The sequence below is a fragment of the Hemitrygon akajei genome, chromosome 7 (assembly GCF_048418815.1).
Source record: "Hemitrygon akajei chromosome 7, sHemAka1.3, whole genome shotgun sequence".
Lineage (NCBI taxonomy): Eukaryota > Metazoa > Chordata > Chondrichthyes > Myliobatiformes > Dasyatidae > Hemitrygon > Hemitrygon akajei.
The window spans coordinates 12,821,966-12,848,911 of record NC_133130.1 but is presented as its reverse complement, the minus strand read 5'-3'; the positions used below and the strand labels follow the sequence as shown (position 1 = coordinate 12,848,911).

Below are 26,946 nucleotides of genomic sequence, written 5' to 3'. Positions count from 1 at the left end.
TCCTTTCACTGTTGTCTATGATGGACAGAAAGGATGGGTTGCACTTGAATTTGAGGGGGACCAATATCCTGGCGGGGAGGTTTGCAAAGGCTATTGGGAAGAGTTTAAACTAGAATTGTTGGGGGGTGGGAATTGAACTGAAGTGACAGAGGAATGGGTGGTTGGCTTACAGATAGAGAAAGCTGGGAGACAGTGCCAGAGGGAGATTAGGCAGGTGACAGAGAAAGGACACACTTAGACCGATGGTTTGAGGTATGTCTATTTTAATGTGAGGAGTATTATGAATCAGCACTTGGAGCTATGATGTTGTGACCATTACAGAGACTTGGATGACTCAGGGGCAGGAATGGCTACTTCAAGTGCCAAGCTTTAGATGTTTCAGAAAGGACAGGGAGGGAGGCAAAAGAGATGGGAGCGTGGCACTATTGATCAGAGATAGTGTCATGGCTGCAGAAAAGGAGAATCTCATGGGGGGTTGTCTATAGAGTCTCTGTGGGTGGATGTTAGGAATAGGAAGTGGTCAATAACTATAGTGGGTGTTTTTTATGGACCACTCAATAGTAACAGGGACATCGAGGAACAGATAGGGAGAAAGATTCTGGAAAGGTGTAATATTAACAGGGTTGTTGTGGTGGGAGATTTTAATTTCCCAAATATTGATTGACATCTTCCTAGAGTGAATGGTTTAGATGGGGTGGAGGTTGTTAGGTGTGTTCAAGAAGGTTTCTTGAAACAATATGTAGATTAAGCCTACAAGAGGAGAGGCTGTACTTAATTTGATATTGGGAAATGAACCTGGTCAAGTGTCAGATCTCTCAGTGGGAGAGCATTTTGGAGATAGTGATCATAATTCTATCTCCTTTACCATAGCACTGGAGAGAGGTAGGAACAGATATGTTAAAAAAGTCTTTAATTGGAGTAAGGGGAAATATGAGGCTATCAGGCAGGAACTTGGAAGCATAAATTGGAAACAGATGTTCTCAGGGAAATGTACAGAACAAATGTGGCAAATGTTCAGGGGATATTTGCGTGGGGTTCTGTGTAGGTATGTTCCAATGAGACAGGGAGAGGATGGTAGGGTACAGGAACTGTGGTGTACAAAGGCTGTTGTAAATCTAGTCAAGAATAAAAGAAGAGTTTACAAAAGGTTCTAAGAACTAAGTAATGATAGAGATCTAGAAGATTATATAGCTAGCAGGAAGGAGTTTAAGAATGCAATTAGGAGAGCCAGAAGGGGCCATGAGAAGGCCTTGGCAGACAGGATTAAGGAAAACACCAGGGAATTCTACAAGTATGTGAACAGCAAGAGGATAAGATGTGAGAGAATAGGACCAATCAAGTGTGACAGTGGAAAAGTGTGTATGGAACCGGAGGAGAGAGCATAGGTACTTAATGAATACTTTGCTTCAGAATTCACTCTGGAAAAGGATAATGGTGATTGCAGGAATGACTTGCAGTGGACTGAAAAGTTTGAGCATGTAGATATTAAGGAAGAGGATGTGCTGGAGTTTTTGGAAAGCATCAAGTTGAATAAGTCACCGGGACCGGACGGGATGTACCCCAGACTACTGTGAGAAGTGAGGGAGAAGATTAATGAGCCTCAGCGATGATGTTTGCGTCATCAATGAGGGCAGGAGATTTCAGAGGTTTGGAAGGTGGCGGATTTTGTTCCTTTATTCAAGAAAGGGAGTAGGGATAGTCCAGGAAATTATAGACCAGTGAGTCTTACATCAGTAGTTGGTAAGTTGATGGAGAAGATCCTGAGAGGCAGGATTTATGAACATTTGGAGAGGCGTAATATGATTAGGAATAGTCATCATGGCTTTGTCAAATGCAGGTTGTGCCTTACAAGGCTGATTGAATTTTTGAGGATGTGACTAAACACATTGATGAAGATAGAGCCGTAGATGTAGTGTATATGGATTTCAGCAAGCTTTTGATAAGGTACCTTTTGTAAGGGCTTTGACAAGGTTTCGCACAGAAGGTTAGTTAGGAAGGTTCAATCGTTAGGTATTAATATTGAAGTAGTCAAATGGATTCAACAGTGGCTGGATGGGAGATGCCAGAGAGTAGTGGTGGATAACTGTTTGTCAGGTTGGAGGCTGGTGACTAGTGGTGTGCCTCAGGGATCTGTACTGGGTCTAGTGTTGTTTGTCATATACATTAATGATCTGGATGATGGGGTGGTAAATTGGATTAGTAAGTATGCAGATGATACTAAGATAGGTGGCGTTATGGATAATGAAGTAGGTTTTCAAAGTTTGCAGAGAGATTTAGGCCAGTTAGAAGAGTGGGCTGAGCGATGGCAGATGGAGTTTAATGCTGATAAGTGTGAGGTGCTACGTTTTGATAGGAATAATCCAAATAGGACATACATAGTAAATGGTAGGGCATTGAAGAATGCAGTAGAACAGAGTGATCTAGGAATAATGGTGCATAGTTCACTGAAGGTGGAATTTCATGTGGATAGGGTGTTAAAGTAAGTTTTTGGTATGTTGGCCTTTATAAATCAGAGCATTGAGTATAGGAGTTGGGATGTAATGTTAAAATTGTACAAGCATTGTTAAGGCTGAATTTGGAGTATTATGTACATTTTTGGTCACCGAATTATAGGAAAAATGTTAACAAAATAGAGAGAGTATGGAGAAGATTTACTAGAATGTTACCTGGGTTTCAGCCCCTAAGTTACAGGGATAGATTGAACAAGTTAGGTCTTTATTCTTTGGAGTGTAGAAGGTTGAGGGGGGACTTGATAGAGGTATTTAAAATTATGAGGGGGATAGATAGAGTTGACGTGGATAGGCTTTTTCTTTTTTTTTTCCAAACTTTTTATTAATATCAACATGATAAGATTAGTACATAGATAATGGGATTACAAACTTACAAAATTAAAATGAACGTAAAAGGATACGCAAGCAATTAGTACAATATAGTTAAGTCTTCCCAAATCATGAATGATACAAATGTCATATAAACGAAACAAAAAAACTAGGTAAATCATGTTGAAAAAAAAAGAAAAGAGAAAAAGAAAAAAAATATTAATACCCTAAGAAAAACTAATCTAACAAACCAACCACTAACTATTAAGGGAAAAAAAAAGAAAGGAAAAAAAATGGGCTGTTTATAGTATCTATAAAAAAAATACAAAATCATCAGTGTCCCCAACTCCGATCCTCTCAACATATATATATATATATAATCAAAACTGGAAAAACAAATAGGATTGGAACAGGGTCAAATTACATCATGTGAAAATATTGAATAAATGGCCTCCAAATCTTTTCAAATTTAATAGAAGGATCATATACAACACTTCTAATTTTCTCCAAATTTAGACATAACATAGTTTGAGAAAACCAGTGAAATACGGTAGGGGGATTAATTTCTTTCCAATTCAACAAAATAGATCTTCTAGCCATTAATGTAAGAAATGCAATTATCCGACAAGCAGAAGAGGATAAATGGATTGACTCCATCATTGGTAAACCAAAGATTGCAGTAATAGGATGAGGTTGTAAATCAATGTTCAATACCGTGGAAATAATATCGAAAATGTCTTTCCAATATTTGTCCAAAAGCGGACATGACCAAAACATATGAGTTAAAGAAGCTATCTCAGAAAGACATCTGTCACATATAGGATTTATATGGGAATAAAAACAAGCCAATTTATCCTTGGACATATGAGCCCTGTGCACAACTTTAAACTGTATCAATGAATGTTTAGCACATATAGATGATAAATTAACTAATCGAAGAATTTTATTCCAATTCTCAATAAGGATAGTAAAGTTAAGTTCTCTTTCCCAATCATTTTAAATCTTATAAAAGACCTCTGAATGTATTTTCATAATTATATTGTAAACATTTGATATTACACCTTTCTGAAAAGCATTTAGTTCTAACAATTTCTCCAAAATACCCAAAGAATCAAGATATGGAAAGGTAGGAAGTACAGCGTTTAAGAAATTCCTAATCTGTAAATATCTAAAAAAAATGAGATCTAGGCAAATTATATTTATTAGATAATTGTTCAAAAGACATAAAACAATTATCCAAAAATAAATCAGAAAATCGTAGTATTCCTTTAGTCTTCCAAGCTGAATAAGCTTGGTCCATAATAGAAGGATGAAAAAAGAAATTGGATGCAATAGGAATAGTTAAAACAAATTGAATCAAACCCAAAAAATTTCTGAAATTGAAACCGTATGCGTAAAGTGTGTTTGACTATCAGATTGTCATTCATTTATGCAATTTAGAAAGAGCAAAGGGAAGAGAAGACCCTAAAATTGAACTCAATGAAAATCCTTGTACAGATTTAGTTTCCAGATTTACCCAATGAGGGCTAGGAGATAAATCCCAATCCCTTAATCAACATTTCAAATATTGAATATTAATTGCCCAATAATAAAAACTAAAATTAGGCAATGCCAATCCACCTTCCTTCCTTGCCTTCTGTAAATATCTTTTACCTAATCTAGGATTTTTGTTCTGCCATATATATGAGGAAATTTTTGAATCAACATTGTCAAAAAAGGATTTCAGAATAAAAATTTGTACCGCTTGAAATATATATATGAGAACTTGGGTAAAATAATGATCTTAATAGCATTAATCTGACCTATCAGAGATAAAGACAATAGTGACCATTTAGTGAACAAACATTTAATCTGATCAATTAAGGGTAAAAAATTAACCTTGAATAACTCCTTATGATTTTTGTAATTTTAATCCCTAAGTATATAAAAAAGTCATTAACTAATTTTAAAGGTAAATTTCCATAAATTGGAACCTGTCTACTTAAGGGGAACAATTCACTCTTATTAAGATTTAATTTATACCCGGAAAAATTACTAAACTGAGCCAACCATGATATAACTGCAGGAATGGATTTCTCAGGATCAGAAATATATAATAACGTCATCTGCGTATAATGATAACTTATGTATATCCATCCCGCGAGTAATGCCAAAAATGTTAGGTGGTTCTCTAATAGCAATTGCCAAAGGTTCTAAAGCAATATCAAATAATAATGGACTAAGAGGACAGCCTTGCCTGGTACCCCGAAATAAACCAAAAAAGGGAGATCTTTGATTGTTAGTAAAAACTGAGGCTGCTGGAGTATGATATATCAGTTTAATCCAGGATATAAATGACAGACTAAAATTAAACTTCTCAAGTACAGTAAGTAAATATGGCCATTCAACTCTATCAAATGCTTTCTCTGCATCTAATGAAATGACACATTCTGAGGTGCTGTGTGAAGGAGTATAAACAATATTCAATAATCTCCTAATATTGAAAAAAGAATAGCGATTTTTAATAAAACACGTTTGATCCTCCGAGATAATTTGAGGTAATACCTTCTCCAGCCTGATCACCAGTAACTTGGAAAAGATCTTGGAATCTACATTCAATAAGGATATTGGTCTATAGGATGCACAGTCAGTAGGGTCTTTATCTTTTTTCAACATTAAAGAAATGGAAGCTCTATGAAAAGATTGTGGCAATTTACCTAGTCTAATTGCTTCTTCAAAAACCTTACATAACCAAGGAGAAAGAGTAGAGGTAAAACACTTAAAAATTCCACTGTATACCCATCTGGACCTGGTGCTTTCCCAGTATTCATAGAGGAAATAACACCTTTAATTTCTGCATCCGTAATAGGAGTTTCTAATACTAAAAGTTCTTCTGATGATAATTTTGGAAAATTCAATTTCCCAAGAAAATCATGCATGGTATTATGATCATGAGGAAATTGAGAATGATACTGGGAGGTATAAAAATCTTGAAAAGATTTGTTTATCTCATCATGGTTAACTGTCAGTTCACCATTCTGTTGACGAATCTTAATAATTTGATGTTTAACTGAAGTATTCTTCAATTGGTTAGCTAACAGTTTACCCGAGTTATCACTATGTATATAAAAATCAGTTCTGGTTTTCATTAACTGATTTTCAATCGAAGATGTAAGTAATAAACTGTGTTCCATTTGAAGCTCAACCCTTTGTAAAGCTCCTTACTAGGAGCAATCGAATATTTCTTGTCAATTTCTTTAATCTTATCAACCAATAATAGAGTTTCCTTCTTAATACATTTTCTCAAACCAACGACCAATCAAGAATCTATCAACATGTGTCTTAAATATACATAAAGACTTGGCCTCCACAACCTCCACATTCCTCCTCACCTCTGTTCTATAAGGACGTCCCCCTATTCTGAGGCTGTGTTCTCTGGTCTTCGACTTTTCCACTATAGGAAACATCCTTTTCACAGCCGTTCTATCAAGGCCTTAACTATTGGATAAGTTTCAATGAGGTCATCCCTCATTCTTCTGAATTCTGCTGAACACAAACGCAAAGCAATCAAATGCTCTTCTTATGACAAGACATTCAATCCTGGAATCATCTTCGTGAACTCCTTTGAACCCTCTCCAGCTTCTTTTCTACAAAAGAAAGTAAAGAAGTCAGAGAAAGAAAGTGGAGAGAAGGAGGAAGAATACAACGTCATAGGTCATAGGTGAAGCCGGGAAAGGGGGAGGATGTGCCGTATACAACTGGGAAGTTGACTGTTGACATATATAAAGAGCTGGAGAAGGGGAAATCTGATAGGAGAGCACAGAAGGCCATGGAAATAAGGGAAGTGGGAGAAGCAGCAGAGGGAGGTTGTGGTTTAGGTGAGATTATGTAATTGGTAGGTTTCTCATCAGCTAGGACATAGTAGTGTAGTGAAATTGGCTCTAGGGGCAGTGTTTGGAACTGTGTGATGGATGTGGGAAGACAGGGAGATCTCCAGTTTCCCAGGGAAACACACCTGCACCAGGTGCATGAAGCTGCTGTTCCTGAGAGAAGGTATTAAGGAACTGGAGCTGCAGCTCGATGACCTTCAATGCAAATGGGAGAATGAGGAGGTGATTGACAGAAGCTAGATGGAGATAGCCACCCCTAGATTGCAGGAGACAGAAGACTGTCGGGAGAATGAGGGGAAACACAGCCTGTGCAGAGTATACCTATGGTCATTGCCCTCGATCATAAGCATATAACTTTAGATACTATTGAGGGGAACAGCCTCCTGGGGAGGGGGCAGCACAGTGACTGGGTCTCTGGCACTGACTGGGGGGTGTGGCTCAGAAGAGCAGAGAAGCGAAGAGACTGCAGTATTTATAGGAAATTCCCTGGTCAGAGGACCAGAGACAAGGTTCTGTCAGCGCAGTAGAAACCACCCCAATAGTATGTTACCTCCCTGGTGCCAGGATCAAAGTTGGGTCCATGGCGTCCTCAAGGGTGAGGGTGAACAGCCAGAAGTCTTGGTACATACTGGCACCAATGACATGGGTAGACAAGGTGAAGAGGTCTAGAAGAGAGACTTTAGAGAGCTAAGTAGAAAACTGAGAAAAAGGACCTCAAGAAAAGTAATCTCTGGGTTGCTGCCTGTACAACAAATAAGTGAGGGTAGGAATAGGATGATTGGGCAGGTGAATGTGTGGCTGAGGAACTGGTGCAAAGGGCATGGGTTCAGATTCACGGATCTCCTCTGAGGAAGGTATGACCTGTAAAAAAGGGATGGGTTCCACCTGAATCAGAGGGTGTCCAATATCCTTGTGGGCAGCTTGGCTAGAGTTGTTCAGGAAGGTTTAAACTACAAACATAATTTGTCAGGGGAATGGGAACTGGGGCAATAGTGCTGAAGAATAGGTAGCTGCCTTACACACAGCGGCAGTGTGTAATGAACAGAAGCTGTTGATAGGGCAAGATTGCAATCAATAGGATGTACTGTGATTTAAAAGGAGGGTGAAATTGAAAAGGGTGAAAACAGGACTGAGGATGTTATATTTGCATATGAACAGAAAGCAGAATAATGCTGATGTACTTGTAGAACAACTGATAGTTTTTTGAGGAAACTACCAGGAAAATGGACGAAGGCAAAGCAGTGGATGTTGTTTGCATGGACTTTAGTAAGGCATCTGACAAGATCCTGTATGGGAGACTAGTCACTCAGAATTCAGGATGAGGTAACAAATGGATCAGACATTTGATTTGTTGGGGAAGCCGGAAAGTGGTCATAGAGGGTTGTCTTTCTGACTGGAGGCCTGTGACTAGTGGTGAGTAGCAGGGATCGGTGCTGGGTCCTTTGTTGTTTGTCATCTATATCAATGATCTGGATGATAATGTGCTTAACTGGATCAGGAAATTTGCAGATGACACCAAGATTGGGGGTGTACTGGACAGCAAGTTAGGCTATCATAGTTTACAGAGGGATCTGCATCAGCTGGAAAAATGGGCTGAAAAATAGCAGATGGAATTAACGCAGACAAGAGCAACATTTTGCACTTCAGTAGGACCAACCAGGGTATGTCTGACATAGTAAATGGTCGGGTACTGAGGAGTGTAGTAGAATAAAGGGATCTGGGAATACAATGACATAATTCACTGAAAATGGTGCAACAGGTAGATAGGGTCGTAAAGAAAACTTGTGGCACATTGGCCTTCGTAAAACAATGTATTAAGTACAGAAGATGGGATGATATGCTCTAAGACATCAATGAAGCCTAACTAGGTAAGGTAAGGTTGATAGCAAATTAACATAGTAACTCAATTGATTAAATTAATTACCACAAGTTTTGCAAATGATAATGCTCTCAGTGTGCCTTGCAAACCTTGGCACAGAAAGATGGTAGAGATAGGAACTGGGCTTTAAAAGGAACATGTTAGCCTGATAGCTACGCTTCGTCTGCACTGTAGCACAAAGGGAATATCTGTGATTGGACGAGTGGAAATGATTGACTGGCATCACTTACTGGTACATTTAGCTCTGGTTCAATATAATGTGTTGTTAATAGTGAGGTTGTGGGATCTGTGCCGTAGGTCAGAATGATCAACAAGGATCAGAGCCATCAGGATATAAAAGAACAAATGGAAAATTCTAAAAAAAGATGTGGAGATCAGGCAGCATCTATAGTGAGAGAAACTGTTAAACTTTCACACAAGAGACCTTTCATCAAACTGGAGAGAAATGGAACAACACACTACCTTCGCAGTTAGTGCAACACCAACTGAAAGACAAGGGGTTCAATTCCCACTCTGTCTGTAAGGAGTTTATATATTCTCCCCATGACTGTGTGTGTTTCCTCCAGTTATGCCCTGCATTTCAAACACATACGAGTTAACGCTATGTTGGTGCGGGAAGCTTAGGGACACTTGCCAGCTTGCCAGCACAAACTTTGCTAATTTGATTTGCTGTGAATGATGTATTTCACTCTGTTTTGATGTACAAGTGACAAATGAAGCTAGTCTTGTTTAAAACACTTTAACGTACTGTATGCAGCAGTGAAGTGTCAGTCCAACAAAGGGAATTTGGTGAAAGAGGCAGAGTTAACCAGCAGAGAAACAGGACTTCAACCCTCCTCATCCAAGACAACCAAGTTGCCTTCCTGACTAGTTCCATTTACCAGCATTTGGACCATAACTCTCTAAATATTTCTGATTCAAGAACCTGCCCAAAGTTGTAACTGAAGCCATGTCTAACACATCCTCTGGCAACCCGATCAATACACTCCCCACAATGGAAAAAGTTGCCCCTTCAGGTCCCCTTTAAATCGTGTACCCATCACAAAAGGATCTTTGTCCTTTAGTTTTAAACTCCCCTTGCCTGGAGAGAAAGTGACCTTCACTTTGCCTATACCCCTCACAACTGTACCTCTGTAGGGCCACCCACAGCTTTATCAGCTCCAGGGAAAATATTCCCAGTCTATCCAGACTCTCCTTGTTACTAAAGCTGCAGTCCAAGCAAAATATTCATGCATTTTTTCTCCACCTTTTGAGGTTACTCATATCCTTCCAATTGACATCTTTCTGAAGGCAAATGGAATATGAACATTCATTTTGAGAGGACTAGAATATAAAAGAAAGGATGTAATGCTGAGGCTTTATATGGCAATGGTTAGACTGCTCTTGAGTATTGTGAGCAGTTTTTGGGGCCCTTATCAAAGAGAAGATTTTCTGGCATTGGAAAAGGTCCAGAGAAGTTTCACAAGAATGACTGCAGGAATGAAGGGGTTGAAATATTAGGCATATTGGCATGTTTGATGGCTCTGGGCCAGTACTTCCTGGAGTTTAGAAGAATGGAGGGGCGGATCTCATTGAGAGCTATGGAATATTGTAAGGCCAGGATACTGGATGTGGAGAGGATACAGTGGGCGGTGGGGTCTAGGACCAAAGGACAGAGGCTCGGATTATAAGCATGTGGTTTTAGAACAGATGGGAGGAAATTCTTCAGCCAGAGAGTGGGGAATGTGTAGAATTCACTGCCACAGATAGCAGTGGAAACCAAATCATTGGATAATTTAAAGCAGAGGTTGATAGGTTCTTCATTAGTCAGGGTGTCAACACATGAAAGGTTGACAGGAGAATGGGGTTGAGATTTAAGATAAATCTGTCATGATCAAATGCCAGAGTAGACTTGATGAGCTGAATGGCCTCATTCAACTCCTATGTTTGAAATGAAGGTGGGCTGACTGAAGAAGGAAGCATTTCAGGTCAAAGTTCGTGGTGCCGTGGAGAGTGAAGACGACAAAGGACACATCAGGATTGAGGTGAGTAGGAAATGTGGGCAGGGAAATGGCAGATGAAGGTTAATCTGGATAGGTGTTGGTGAGCTGTTGCACTTTGGGAGGTCAAAAGTCAGAAGAAATCACACTGTAACTGATATGACCCTGAGGAGCATGAATGTACGGGAGGAGGAAGGTCATGGGTACAAGCTTCAATGTAGTAACGCCAGTAGTGTAGCAAAGAAGGGATAAGGTATGCTAGTCTTCATTGTTCAGTGTGAGAAGAGAAAGGGTGGGGAAGTGCTGCTACAGGGTCCCTACTTCCACAACGCTTCCTGCTCTTCCACCTATCTTCACATCATCCACAAATTTGACCACAAAGCCATCAATTCCATCATCCACATCATTGACATGTAACATGAATAGAATAGAGGTGTCCCAACACTTACCCCTGTGGAACACCACTAATTAACCCGAGTAGGCCCACTTTATTTCCATTTTTGCCTCCTGTCAGTCAGTCGATCTTCAGTCCATGCTGGGGTCTTTCTTCTAATACCATGGGCTCTCATCGTGTTTAGCAGCCTCATATATGGAACCTTGTCAAAGGCTTTCTGAGTTCTAAATAAACAACATCTACTGACTCTCTTCTGTCTGTCCTGCCTGTCATTTTCTTAAAGAATTCCAGCAGATTTGTCAGGCAAGATTTCCCCAAAGGAAATCTTATTTTTACCCTATTTCATCCTGTGCCTGTAAGTATCCTGAAAGCTCGCCCTTCATTTTGGACCCCAACATCTTCCCAAACACTGAAGTCTGGCTATCTGGACAATAATTTCCTGACTTTTGCTTCCCTCCCTTTTGAAGAATGGAGTGACATTTGCAATTTTACAGTCTTCTAGGAACATTCCATTGTCTAGTGACTCTTGAAAGATCTTTACTAATGCCTCAACAATCTCTTCAGCCACCTCTTTCAGAAACCTGGGATGTTCATCCGATCCACATGATTATCGACTTTCAGACCTTTCAGCCTTCCAAGCACCTTCTTAGTAACTGCAATCACTTCTGCCCCCTGACCCTCTCGAACTTCTGTCATACTGCTGGTGTCTTCCATTGTGAAGATTGAATCAAAATACTAATTACTTTAATCCACTATTTCTTTGTCCCCAATAACTCTCCATCAACATCATTTTACAATGGTCTGATAGTTACTCTCAACTCACTTTTACTCTTTATGTATCTGAAATAACATTTGGTATCCTCTTTTATATTATTGGCTAGTTTACCTCCATATTTCATCTCTTCACTCCTTATTGTTGTTTAAGTTGCCTTGTGTTGGTTTTTTAAAAAATCTTCCCAATTGTTCAAATTCCCATTAATACCTGCTATATTATATGCCCTCTGTTTCGCTTTTATGCTGTCTTTGACTTCCCTGTCAGCCTCAGCTTCATCCTCTCTTTCAAGTTCCTAGTCATATTTGAGATGTATCTATCCTGCACCTTCCAAATTACTCCAGAAAATACAGCCGTTGCTGTTCTGCTGTCACCCACAGAGAGTGATCTCTCTGGAAAGTGGAGAGGGGTGCGGTTGGAGAGAGAAAGCAGCTTTGTTGGAGATGGCAGAAGTTGTGGAGAATGATGTATTGGGTATGGAGGTTAATGGAGTAGGAGGTGAGGACGAGAGGAACCCCATCCCTCTGCACTGCCATCATAGACAGAGTCCGGTTTGGTGCAGCATCCTCTCATGATAGCAGTGTGAAGAAACAGGGATCATGGGTTCCATGTCTGCAGATCCCTCAAATGTGTCACACAAGTTGATGGGGTGGTTAAGAAGGCATGTGGAGTTCAGCCTTCAATGTATTGAGCTCGAGGGCCATTCAGTAATTTGGCAGCTTATCAAACCCTCGTTAGACCACAAGTGCACTATCGTGTTCATTTCTGATTGCCTCATTATCTGAAGGAAGTGGAATCTTCAGAAAGGATGCAGAGCAGATTTATCAGACTGCTACCTGGATTAGAGAATCTATCTTATGAGGGTGGGTTGAACAAGCTAAGCTCTTCTCTTTGGAGTGAAGGAGGAAGAGACATGACTGGATTGAAGTGTATAACGTAATAAGAGTCATGGGCTGCCGCAGACTTTTTCCCAGGCTAGAAATGACTAATACGAGGTGACATGATTTTAAGATGATTGGAGGAACATGCAGGGGGATGTCAGAAGTATATTTATCCAGTGAGTGGTGAGGCATGTTTGCAGAGACAAAGGCTTTAGCACCTTTTAAGAGACTCTTAGATAGGCACATGGATGAAAGGAAAGTGAAGTGCATTCTGTGAGGGAACGGTTAGATTGATTGAAAGTGCCCCACAGAATCAGACCATTCAGCCATCGAGTCTACTCCATCATCTGATCATATCTAATTTATTATCCCCATTCTCCTGCCTTTTCTCTGTAATCTTTGACACCCTGACGAATCAGGAAACTATCAACCTCCACTTTAAGTATACTCAATGAATTGGCCTCCACAGATGACTGTGGCATACTCAGTGAATTCCACAGATTCACCACATACTGGCTAAGGACATTCCTGCTCATCTCTTTTCTAAATAGAGACCCTCTAGTCTGAGACTGTGCCTCCAGTATCTACACTCCCCAGAGGAAACATCCTCTCCACATATACTTTATTTAGACCTTTCAATATTTGAAAGCTTTCAACGAGTCCCTCCCCTCGTTCTTCTCAACTCCAATGAGTGCAGGCCCAGAGCCATCAAATGCTTTTCATACATCAACACTTCCCTTCCCAGAATCACTCTCAGGAACCTCCTCTGTCATGTTTCCATGTTTTGTAGCTTCAAAACATTAAACTAAATCAAAGGAAGATGCAGGAATCGGGAATGTGGGTCTAGATTTGAGTATTACTTCAAGCGAGGCACTCATGTATCACGTGGTAGCGTGATGATGTATGCATTTCATGTATTTTACATATCACCCATAATTAATTATTTAAATGAACAAGATTACTCAATCAATCAATACATATGCAAGGTTACGTAAATATTAAATACACAACACTTCTCCCTGCATGGCTATAAAATCCAACTGAACAGAGAATGCATCACAACTAGATACACACTGTATATAAGACAACTAGCATACATCCCATCTACAGCATAGTGTATTTTAAATTGTCCTATTCAGACCTAAAGATTTAATTGCTCTGGATGACTTGTTACTCCCGTGGGATACCATCTTTCCTGATGAGGAGAAACACTCTGCCTGGCAGGTGAGACTTGTGGCTGTGAAACAATCTCAGATTCTGGTGCTTTCTCTGTGGTGACATTTCAGAGTTGACTGAAATTGTAGGCAGTGGTTCTGACAGTGGAAGCCACCTTTCTTCTTCCTGTTTCTTCTAGTTTCTGCATCTTGACCTTGTGAAGGTGCACTTAATTCACTGAAGTATTCTGGTATTAATCTTTCTATTGCTCCCATCTCAATCTGATCTCTCCACTTTGTTTCCTCATCTACAACATCAAGTCATTAAATCCTCTGTGCTCATCTCTCCATTCCATTCATCCAGCTGGGCTTTGGTCTTTGCATCTACTTTTACAAGAAGCTTTTTTCTCCCTGTTGAAGTTCATGCAATAACCATAATGAAAGCAGAATGGATTCTGGTTCTTTATACTCACAAAAGCCAAATGCTTGCAACTTTCCTGAAGCTCTTTCAAATCTCTTCCAGCTTAAAACCATATTTCGCAGGTAACTGCTTGATTAACATATCAGAAGATTTCTCATCTGTTACCTCCAGAAATCGTTGTAGCTGGACCACTGCTTTTGTCACTTTCATGATTCCTCTGGGCAGCATGCTCCTTCTTTAGTCCAATAAGCTTTCCAACCAGAGGCACAGAGGTCGGCACCAATACCTGTTTGCCCTCTGTTAGGCAATGGTTCATAGAGTTCGGCATGGAGATAGTCGTGGCGTCATCCAGCAGGGCCTCCCTTAATTCACTGCCAGTTGACTTTATTGTAGGGGATGTGGCATGAAAATGGTGGCTGCATCTCCAATCAAGTTGTAATTGTCTCTGCCAATCACATTCCGCACAATGGTGGTCCTCCTGTGTATCCCATGTAGAAACTCAATGTGGCTTGTAGCTGTTGTGTTTCACTGTTATGAATGTCATTCTCACAGGACTTGTCTTTATTCCAGTATAAGTTCTCAGTTGAATATCTGCAGGCTTCAGTTCAGTATCTCTGATATGCCATTCAAACTCATTTTGTGGAATGACTGAAACAGCTGAACCAGTCTCTAATTCCATTTTAATTACTTTGTTATTCACTTCTGGTGTAAGCCATATTGCTTGTCCATGATCAATTTTCAGATTGTAAATCTCAAGGGTACCCAGTTCTGTTTCACTCTCATCATTATCGGATCCTTCATTAACAGTACGTAAATTAGTGCTCTTTTTGAAACTGAAACATGATTTTTTAGCTTTTTCTCTTCCCTGTGTAGTTGATTTATTTTTGTCTGTCCAACATTCTCTTTGTATATGTCCTACTTTGTTGCATTTTCTGAAAGTTTCACCCTTATATCTGCTTCGGTCTGGAGTATGTGAGCCCCTGCTACAATGGTAATTCAGTTTGTTTGGCCAGGCCAGTTTCTGTTTAGATGTTACAATTTTGTTCATGCTCTCTTTCATTTCCTACTGCAACTCAGTTCGTCTCTGCCTGTGGTTTCCACTGAAACAGAGATTTCAACTGCTCTTCGAATGTAAGTTGTGCTTCAGTTAGGAGTCATTTTTGAATGCTTTATTGTAAGATACCACAAATTAAACACTCTCTTAATTTCATCATTGAGCCCATAATTGGACTGACAATGCTCGGGCAATCTCTTCAATTCAACCACTTTAGCTGAAATGTATTTCCCTTCCTTTGGTTTCCATTTCTGAAACTTAAAGTGTTTGGCTTTCAACAATGGCTTTACCTGCATCACTGTTAACAGTATCAGCAAAGCTCGTATCTGCTGGTTTGGTTGGAGCAGTCAAACTTCGAAGCACACTGTGTGCCTTTACACACAATGTATTTAGCAAAATTTTTGTATCTTTGGAACATCAAACTAATACAAAAGAAGAAGTGTGTGTCCAAAATGTGGATCTAACTTCCAATTTTAATTTAAGCAAGGTGCCCATTAATTATGAGGTAACGTGATGATGTAGGCAATTCATATATTTATACGTATAACTCATGATAAATTAATTCAATAAATAAAATTAAACCTTCTTATTTATTGAAATAATACATGTGGTGCTCACAATACTCCAAGTGTGGTCTGACCAATACCTTATAAAGATTCACCATTTTACATTCTACATGTTTTTACATTCTAGTCTTCTCAAATTGAATGCTAACATTGCATTTCCCTTCCTTACCAACAAATCAATCTGCAAGCTAACCTTTAAGGAATCCTGCACAAGAAATCCCAAGTCCTTTTGCACCTCTGTGTTGTGAATTTTCTTCCTGTTTAGAAAATAATCTATGCATTTATTCCCTCCACCGAAATGCATGAGGATCGCTTCCCTAGACTATGTTCTATCAGGCACTTCTGTTTCCATCCTACTAATCTGTCTCAGTCCTTCTGCAGCCTCCCTACTTCCATAACATTAACTGCCCCTCCATCTATGGTTGTATGATCTGCAGATTTGGCCACAAAGTCATCAATTCCATCAAAAAAATCCTTGGCATATAAATGAAACAAATCAGTCCCAACACTGACCTATGCAGAAAACCACTGTTCACTAGCACTCAATGAGAAAGGTCTGCTTTACTTCCACTCTATGCCTTGTTACAGTCAGCAAGTCTTCTATCAATGCTGGTATGCTTCCCGTAATACCATGGGCTCTTGTTTAGCAGCCTCATGTGTGGCCCATTTACCAGCTGGTTGAGATCCCACTGTAAGCTTTGATAGGCTCCCTCACTGTCCACTACACTCTGCTCTTTTGGTTTGCACTGAGGGAATGGTTGTTGTAATGCACCATGTTACTAAGTATCTCCGAGTTCATACTTAGTCAGGCCCCAGGAAATCAAAATCAAAGTTAAATTTGAATCTATAGTCAAATCCACAAGTACTCATTTGAAAAACTTAATAGTGGAACATCACATAAGCATTATTCATGAGAAAAGCATAGATGAAACATTAATTACATTAAGGTTTTTCAGTAAAGGACACATTAGAACCAGAATTAGAATCAGGTTTATTATCACTGGCATGTGACGTGAAATTTGTTAACTTAGCAGCAGCAGTTCAATGCAATACATAATCTAGCAGAGAGAGAGAAAACAATAAAAAATATATAATAAACAAGTAAATCAATTACATATATTGAATAGACTTTTTAAAATGTGCAAAAACAGAATTACTGTATATAAAAAAAGTAGGGTAGTGTCTATAGCTTCAATGTCCATTTAGGAATTGCATGACAGAGGGGAAGAAGTTGTTCCTGAATCGCTAATTGTGTGCCTTTAGGCTTCTGTATCTCCTACCTGATCGTAACAGTGAGAAAAAGACATGCCCTGGAACCAAAAGAAACAAGAGTCAAAAATGAATAAAGTTTATGTATCTCATGCTGCTCCCAACTGCCAAAGCTGAAGTGACAGGAATTGCAGTGACCAGTGGGATTCTACAAGACTAACTTCATGGGATATGTCAAGAACTTGGAGCAAAGCTTTGCCTTATCACACTCAGAATCAGAATCAAGTTAAATATCACTGGCATTAATCATGTAATTTGTTGTTTTGCAGCAGTTCATTGCAATAGAAATAATAAAAAACTATAAATTACAATAAGAAATATATATATTTAAATTAAATTAGTGATGGAAAAATAAATTAAGAAGACAAAATGTGAGGTAATGAACATGTGATCAGAAATCTGATGGCAGAGAGGAAGAAGTTGATCCTGAAACATTAAACTTGTATCTTCAAGTTCCTGTACCACCTCCTTGATGGTAGTCATGAGAAGAATTGACAGAAGAGTTGAAAGTGAAGGAAAACCCAAGCTACAAAAAAGGTATCAAATTCTGGTCTCAAATAGACTTCCATCCAGAGAGGAAGCAGGTCAAGGAGAATACAATATAAATGGTAGGATATCGTGTAGAGGAATATGGAGTTCTTTCACAGTCCTAGAGTCTGTATGGAAACAGTCCAACCGGTTCATGATGACAAAGATTCCCATCTAACCTAGTCCTATTTGTCTGCGTTGACCTGATGTTCAAAATCTTTCCTGTTAATGAAAGTGTACCCTCTTGGAGTGAAATTTAAATGAAGGTGGTACAAGCACAGAAGCCATCACCTCAGTTGCCGATGTTTGAGTGGAAGGAGCTAAAGTGGTCATCTTGAGGCTTCAGTCAGAGAAGACAAAAGAAAAGCTCAAAGTGAAGACTTTTTTTCCTTCCCTTCTTCAAATCTGCTCAGCTAGGGAAGTAGAGATGCCAGGCAGAATAATGGAATGCTCCTTTTGCAGGATGTGGGAAAGTAGGGGATCCCCAGTGTCCATGATGACCACAACTGTAGGTAGTGCATCCAGCAGCAGCTTCTAACAAACTGCATTAAGGAGTTGGAGCGGGAACTGGATGAATTCTGGATCATTCGGGAGGCTGAAGGGGTGAAAGGATATATGGAGAGGTTGTTACATTTAAGTTGCAGGACACAGGGAACCGGGTGACAGTCAGGAAGGGGTAAGTAGTTAACGAGCCAGTGCAGAGTACCCTTGGTTCCATCCTGCTCAATGACACATATATCACTTTGGATACTGTTGGGGGAGGGGGGTGCGGGTGATGACCTAACAGAGGCAAGTTACAATTGTCAGGTATTTGGCACTGAGTCTCTGTGAATCAAAAGGGAATAGAGGAGAAGGGGCATGCTGTGGTGATAGGGAATTTGTTAGGGGAACGGACAGGAGTTTCTGTGGATGAGAATGAGATTTCCAGATAGTATGGTGCCTCCCAGGTGCCAGGGCCTGGGAAATCTTGGATCAATTCATTGAGATTCTTAAGCAGGAGGGTGAACAACCAGAAATTGTGGTCCATGTAGGTACTAATAACATGGGTAGGACAAGTGACGAGGTTCTGCAAAGAATTCAGAGATACAGCTGCTAGATTAAAGGTGATCGCAGGATTGCTACCTATGCCACATGCTGGTGAGGCCAGAACTAGGAAGATTATACAGTTTAATATGTAGCTAAGGAGTTGGTGTAGGAGGGAGGGCATAAAATTATTAGATCACTGTGCTCTCTTCCAGGCGATGTAGGATCTATATAGAAAGGGCAGTTTGCACCTGAACTGGAGGGGGACTAATGTATTAGCAGGAAAGTTTGTTAATGCTGCATGATGGATTTCAAACTAGAGTTGCAATGGGATGGGAATCAGAGTGCCAGAACAGTTACTGGAGAGGTTGTAGAAGCTGATATTGGGAAGACCTGACAAAGTTAGTAATCAAAAGGTTGTGCAGAGTGCAACTAGTATCCTGAGCTGCCTAAATTTCAATGCAGAAAGAATCATAGGAAAGGTGGATAATAGTGCTGAAGATGAGGTAGCTGGGTTACAAACAGAGGCAATCTGTACTGAGGAGAGACTGATGATAGGGGAAAATTGCAGTCTACAGGATGCGTTACAACATAAAAGGTGGACAAAAACACAAAGGGTGAATACAGGACTGAAGGTGTTGTATTTGAATGTGCATAGTACATGGAATAAGGTAGATGAACTTGTAGCACAGTTGCTGATTGGCAGGGTATGATGTTGCATACATGGCATCATACATGGATCATGGCTGGAAGAAGATTATAGCTATGAGTTTAATGTCCAAGGAGGCATATTCTATCAAGATACATATTTAAGTATAGATCGTTGGAAGAAAGAAATTTATGGCTGTATTCCACTTGAAAAAATTACTTATAATTTAAGAGATAAATATGAAACATTTTTGAAAATTTGGCGCCCTTATTTACAAAAGATAGGATTAAATATATAGGTGCTCTGAAGATGAAATAATTGGTTATTTGGGGAAAGAAATAAGTATATATACTAAAGTTATTACGAACTCCATGGAGCATGTGGGGATCTTCCAATATCCAGGCATTCTTTCTTTTTTTTTCTTTCTTTCTTTCTTCTTTTTTTTCTATAGGGATGTTAGGGGGAGGGGTTAGGGGAGGGGTTAAGGGGAGGGGGGATGGGTAATATACATTTTTTTCATACACTTTTATTCTTTAATTACTTGAAAACACAATAAAAAAATCTTTTTTAAAAAAAGGATAGTCAGAAAAGCAGAGGGGGTGGTGTGGGTCTTTTGGTAAGAAATCAAATAATTAGAAAGAAGTGACATAGGGTCAGAAGGATTTGTATCATTGTGGATAGAGTTAAGGAACTGCAAGGGTCAAAAGGCCCTGATGGGAATTGTATACAGACCCCACACAGTAGGAAGGATATGATTTACAAATAACAATGGGAGGTACAAATGTGTGCCAAAAGGACAATGCTACAATAGTCATTGGGGATTTCAAAGTGCAGGTACATTGGGAAAATCAGGTTGGTGCTGGATTGCAGGAGGGGGCTTTTTAGAGCAGCTCCTGTTTGAGCCCAATGATAGGAATCAGTTACTTTCAACTGGATTTTGTGCATTGAACCAGAATTGATTAGAGGCTAAAGGTAGAAGAACCCAAAGGGGCTAGTGATCATAATCTGATCAAATTCACAATGAAAATTGAGACGGAGAAGCTAAAGTCAGATATATCAGAATTACAGTGGAGTAAAGGTAAGTACAGAGGCATGAGAGAGGAGTCAGCTGGAATTGATTGGAAAAGAACACTGGCTGGGATGATGGCAGAGCATATAATGGCGAGAATTTCTTGAAGCAATTTGGAAGGCACTGGATAAATACATCCCAAAGAGGAAGAGATTTTCGAAAGGAATGATGACACAACCATGGCTAACAACAGAAGTCAAAGCCAGCATAAAGAGAGATCATGATGCACAAGTATTTTGCATCATTCTTCACTGCAGTGTGGCAGAAGTTCTAGGTGTGAGGAGTCATGATGTGTGTAAAGTTACCATTACTAGGGAGAAGGTTCTTGGGAAACAGCAAGGTCTGAAGGTGGATAAGTCATCTGGACCAGATGGTGTACACCCAGATTTCTGAAGAGGTTTTGGAGGCATTGGTAATTATCTTTTAAGGATCACTAGATTCTGAAATGGTCTCAGAAGACTGGAAAATTGTAAGGAGAAAGGAAACTATAGATGTTTAAGGGTACTTGGAGGAGGCACATGATGAAATAGGCCGTTATCAGCATGGTTTCCTCAAGGGAAAATAGTGCTTGACAAATCTGTTGGAATACTTTGAAAGAACTAAAAGGAGATAGACAAACGAGAATTGGTTGATGTTGTGTACTTGGATTTTCAGTAGGTCTTTAAGATTCAAAACATGAAGGGGACGTCACATGATGACGTAGGATTGAGACGTGGAAATCCAGCTCTCCCGTAAAAAACCAGTAAAATAATGTTTAAGTGAAGAAAAGTTAGTAAATATTTTTTAAAAGTTACTTATAAACTACTCAGGATTGTCCCAAGATATGCCTCATAAACAGAAACAGAAGAAAACTACTACCTTGAAGAGAACACAAGTTAGAAAAGAATCAAGAAAGAGTCGCGGGCTCGAGTGCATTTTACCTCTGGCGATACAGAACAGGAAACTGCGGCAACGTCAACCGTCTCCAAAAAAAAAGAGCAACAGGAATTGTGCATGCGTGAAGGAAGGGGCATGTGCAAACACGAGCAACTTAAACTACAAATCCTAGCTACGATCGGAACTGAAAGTGAAAGTGAATCTGAGGTAGATTCAGATTCTTTGGATAAATCAGATGAAGATGAAGAGACAAACAAAGAAGAACAACAGGAAGAGGTTGGAGGTGAAAGTTTTTCTGGAGACATAAGAAAAACTTTGGTGCAAATAATGCATGAATTAAAAGCATTAAAAGTAATTAAAAAAGATATTAAAATATGAAAATTATGTTTGAAAAAATGATGAAAAGACAGGATAAAATGGATAAGAAAATTAAAAATTTGGAAAAAACAATGGGAGACATCAATGATAGAATGAATAAAATGGAAGATAATATTTCTGCCTGGACATCAGAAAGAAAACAGTTATTGGAAAAAGTGGACGTGCTTGAAAATTTTAGCAGACAAAATAACATTAAGATTGTTGGACTTAAAGAAGGTATAGAGGGAGAGGATCCAATAATTTTTTTTCAAAAATGGATCCCAGAAAATTTGGAAATGGAAGAAGGAACCCAGTTAATTGAAATTGAAAGGGCTCATAGAGCCTTAAGACCAAGACCTCAAGTTAATCAAAACCCACGATCAATCTTGGTAAACTGCTTAAGATACCAAGATAAAGAAAAGATCCTGAAGGCAGCTGCCCAGTGTGCCAGAAAGATTAATGGGCCATTGATGATAGAAGGGAAGACAGTTCTTTTCTATCCTGATATAAGTTATGACCTTTTGAAGAGAAAGAAGGAGTTTAACCCAGCAAAAAAAGTTTTATGGGAAAAGGGTTATAAATTTATATTGCGTCATCCGGCAATGATAATTTTTTTGGATGACGGAAAAAGATTTTTTACTGATGATCGGGATGCGGAAGAGTTTGCACAAAAACTCCCAAATATTCGCTAACCACAGCCAAAGATTTAAAAGTGAAATGGATTAAAGATGAAGACAGGGACACTGAATGGAATTGATGGACATTTAAGGACAGAAGAATATTTAAATATATTCTTAATTATATGATACAGGGGGAGAAAGGTACAAATTTGAGAAATATTAATCGAGAGTAGTGATATCATTTTTTCTTCTCTTATATATACTTTTTTATATTACGGGGGAGCTGGGGGAACTTTGGATCGATTGCTATGGGATTCACGTGTGTAATCATGGCGATTGCCATGACCTGTACAATGGAAGGGGGTAATGTTGTGTATTTTTTTTATCCACAACATTAGTAGGGGGGTATTTTGTTACTTTTTTCTTTATAATCTATTTTTCTTTTATCTTTCTTTCTCTGCCTGGACGATTGGGGGAGAGACACATAGCAACATGGAGAATTTTAAAAAGATTCCCCAAGGTACTACGAAAGTTGAAAGATTAGGTATTATTATAGATTGGAATAACCCTGTTAAAAATAATGACTAATTTACTGAATTTTAAAAGTTTTAACGTTAATGGACCGGTGAAAAGAAAAACAATTTTAACATACATTAAGAAAATGAAAATAGATATAGCTTTTTTACAAGAAACACACTTAACAGAGATAGAACATCTGAAATTAAAGAGAGACTGGGTTGGAAATGTTATTGCAGCTTCATTTAATTCAAAGGCGAGGGGAGTTGCAGTTCTGGTTAATAAAACTTTACCAATTAAAATACGAAATGTATTAATTGATTTGGCAGGGAGATACATTGTCAAATTTTTTCAGAATTATGGACTCTTATGAATATTTATGCACCAAATGAAAATGATGTAAAATTTATACAAGAGGCCATTTTGAATTTGGCTGACGCACATGACAAAATATTAATAGGTGGAGATTTTAACCTTTGTCTAGACCCAGTTTTAGATAGATCAACAAAGGTTGTTACAAAATCAAAAGTAGCAAAATTAACTTTATCATTGATGAAAGATTTAAATTTGATTGATATATGGAGAAGAATTAATCCAAAAGAAAAAGATTATTCATTTTATTCCAATAGACATAAAACTTATTCAAGGATAGATTTTTTCCTATTATCAACGAATATTTAAGACAGAGTGAAAAATATGGAATATAAAGTAAGAATATTGTCAGATCATTCCCCCTTGATAATGACAATGATAATGATGGATAAAGAGGAATCGATTTACAGATGGAGATTTAATTCAATATTATTAAAATGTCAAGATTTTTGTGATTTTATGAAAAAGGAGATTCAGTTTTTTTTAGATACAAATTTACATTCAGTTGATGATAAATTTATATTGTGGGAAGCAATGAAGGCATATTTGAGAGGCCAGATAATAAGCTACAGTTCTAAAATTAAGAAGGAATATATGGCAGAAATAGATCAATTGGAAAAAGAGATTACAAAATTAAAAAAAGAATCTCAAAGATATATGACAGAAGAAAAATGAAGACAACTTGTTAACAAGAAGTTACAATATAATACACTTCAGACATACCGAACAGAAAAAGCAATTATGAGAACTAAACAGAGATATTACGAACTAGGTGAAAGATCACACAAGATTCTTGCTTCACAATTAAAAACAGACCAGACTTCCAAAATGATAAATACAATTAGAACAAGTGTAAATAAAATTACTTATAAACCTTTAGAAATTAATGGAACTTTTAAGAATTTTTATTCTGAACTGTATCATTCAGAATCACAAAATGATAATGTCGAGATAGAAAGGTTTTTATCACAAATAACTCTTCCAAAATTGAATTTGGAAGAAAAGAAGGGATTAGATATGCCTTTAAAAGAGGTCGAAGAAGCTCTAGGATCACTTCAGAGTAATAAATCCCCAGGAGAAGATGGTTTTCTGCCCGAATTTTACAAAAAGTTTATAGATTTACTAATTCCTCCTTTTATGAAGTTAATACACCAAGCGGAAAGAACGCATAAACTTCCAGAATCTTTTTCGACAGCTATTTTAATAGTATTGCCAAAAAAAGATAGAGATCTTTTAAAGCCAACATCATATAGACCTATTTATTTGTTGAACACTGACTATAAAATAATAGCAAAAAATTTATCTAATAGATTATCTAAATACTTACCAAAATTAATACATATGGATCAAAACAGGATTTATCAAAAATAGACAATCGGCAGATAATGTAACCCGGTTACTTAGCATAATTCATTTGGCACAAAAGAGGGAGGAAATGAATGTGGCAGTTGCTTTAGATGCAGAAAAAGCATTTGATAGATTGGAATGGGATTTTTTATTTAAGGTATTGGAAAAATATGGATGAGGAGTATCTTTTATAAAATGGATTAAAACCTTAAATACTAATCCCAAAGCTAAAGTAGTGACAAATGGTCAAATTTCAACATCATTTCAGTTAACAAGGTCAACTAGACAAGGTTGTCCATTATCTCCTGCTTTATTTGTGTTGGCGATAGAACCATTAGCTGAATTAATTAGAACGGACCCAGAAATTATGGGTTTCAGAGTTAACCAGGAGGAATACAAGATTAACTTATTTGCTGATAATGTTCTGCTTTATTTAACAAACCCATTGTATTCGCTGTGTAAATTATCTTCTAGATTGGAAGAATATGGGAAAATATCAGGCTACTAAATAAATTGGGATAAAAGTGAAATTCTACCCCTTACTAAAGGAGATTATAGTCAATGTCGGTTAATAACTCAATTTAGATGGCCTATAAATGGTATAAAATATTTAGGTATAAGAGTTGATAATGATATAAAGAATTTATATAAATTAAATTATTTACCATTATTGAAAAAAAATCAAGAAGATCTTGATAAATGGATGATGTTACCAATAACATTAGTAGGTAGAATAAATGCTGTAAAAATGAATATATTCCCTAGATTACATTATTTATTCCAAATACTACCAATACAATTACCGCAGAAGTTTTTTCAAGAGTTAAATAAATGTGTGAGGAAGTTCCTTTGGAAAGGTAAGATGTCAAGAATATTGTTGGAAAAATTGACATGGAAATTTGATTTAGGAGGGTTACAACTTCCAAACTTTAAGAATTATTATAAAGCAAATCAACTTAGATTTATTGCATCTCTTTTTGATGAAGATAAGCCGGCATGGATTAGAATAGAACTAGGTAAAATAGGAGAAAATATACCAGAAGATTTTATATATAAGTGGGAATCTAAATGGATACGGGAAAAGAAAGAATCTCCTATATTAAAACATTTGATTGATTTAGGGAATAAGATAAATGCTGATGATAAGATCAAGAAATCTTTATTAGAAAAGAGACCTTTAATTCAAAATAAACATTTCTTTTACAATAGATAACCAACTTTTATACAACTGGTTTCAAAAAGGGATTAGATATATAGGAGACTGTTTTGAAGGAGGTATATTAATGTCATTTGATCAATTAAAGAATAAATACAAAATACCAAACAACATTCTTTTTTGTTATTTCCAATTAAGGGCTTATTTAAGAGATAAACTGGGTCAAACAATAATATTGCTGAAACCTAATGAAATAGAAACTTTAATTCAAAAAGGAAAAATTAAAAAAATTATTTCTTGTATGTATAGTTTGATTCAAAAACAGGCAATTAAACAAGGAATTCATAAGTCAAGACAGAAATGGGAAACTGATTTGAATATTAAAATTGAAGAAACAAGTTGGTCAAGACTATGTCTTGACAGTATGACAAATACAACAAATGTCCGGTTAAGATTAGTGCAATATAATTTTTTACATCAATTATATATTACACCACAAAAAATAAATAAATTAAACCCAAATTTATCTGATCAGTGTTTCCGATGTAATCAAGAAATTGGTACTTTTTTACATTCTACTTGGTCTTGTTTTAAAATTCAACCTTTTTGGACAAATTTAAGAGTTTTATTGGAACAAATTATTGGAACACAACTTCCACATAACCCAATATTATTTTTACTAGGGGATATTGAAGGGATAAAGCTGAAACCCAAATTGAATAAATATCAGAAAGAATTCATAAAAATTGTATTAGCAGTAGCCAAAAAGGATGTTGCAGTTACTCGGAAATTGGACTCATACTTAAGTATAGATCGTTGGAAGAATGAAATTTTCAGCTGTATTCCACTTGAAAAAATTGCTTATAATTTAAGAGATAAATATGAAATATTTCTGAAAATTTGGCACCCTTATTTACAAAAGATAGGATTAAATATATAGGTGCTCTGAAGATAAAATTACTGGTTATCTGGGGAAAGAAATAAATATATATACTAAAGCTATTATGAACTCCATGGAGCATGTGGGATCTTTCGATATCCAGGCATTCTTTCTTTCTTTCTTTTTTCTTTTCTCTCTTTTTTTTCCTCTTTCTATAGGGATATGTTAGGGGGGAGGGGTTAAGGGCAGGGGGGAAGGGTTGATAATTTTTTTTTCTTTCTGTAACCATTTGTTAAGACTGCTTAACAAACAATGATCCCTTGGTATTACAGGAAAGATTTGAACATGGAGAATGCAGTGGCTGATTGGCAGGAGGCAGAGAGTGTGAATAAATATAGCTTTTTCTAGTTGGCTGCTGGTGATTGGTGCTGTTCCACAGGGGTCTGTGTTGGGACCAATTCTTTTTACGTTCTATGTCAATGATTTGGATGATGGA

At 37.7% G+C, this 26,946-nt stretch overlaps 1 protein-coding gene across 2 annotated transcripts in view; it reads left to right on the top strand.

The window, feature by feature from the left end:
* The window catches only part of LOC140730229 (uncharacterized), a 52,535-nt gene that overhangs the window by 11,348 nt on the left and 14,241 nt on the right, over window positions 1–26,946 (top strand). The window contains exon 3 of one of the 2 annotated variants that reach the window (XM_073050402.1): window positions 10,505–10,591. The exons of the other annotated variant lie outside the window; for it this stretch is intronic. The gene's annotated coding sequence lies outside the window, so the exon portion shown is untranslated. The remainder of the gene's footprint in view (window positions 1–10,504; window positions 10,592–26,946) is intronic. 2 annotated transcript variants of the gene reach the window in all.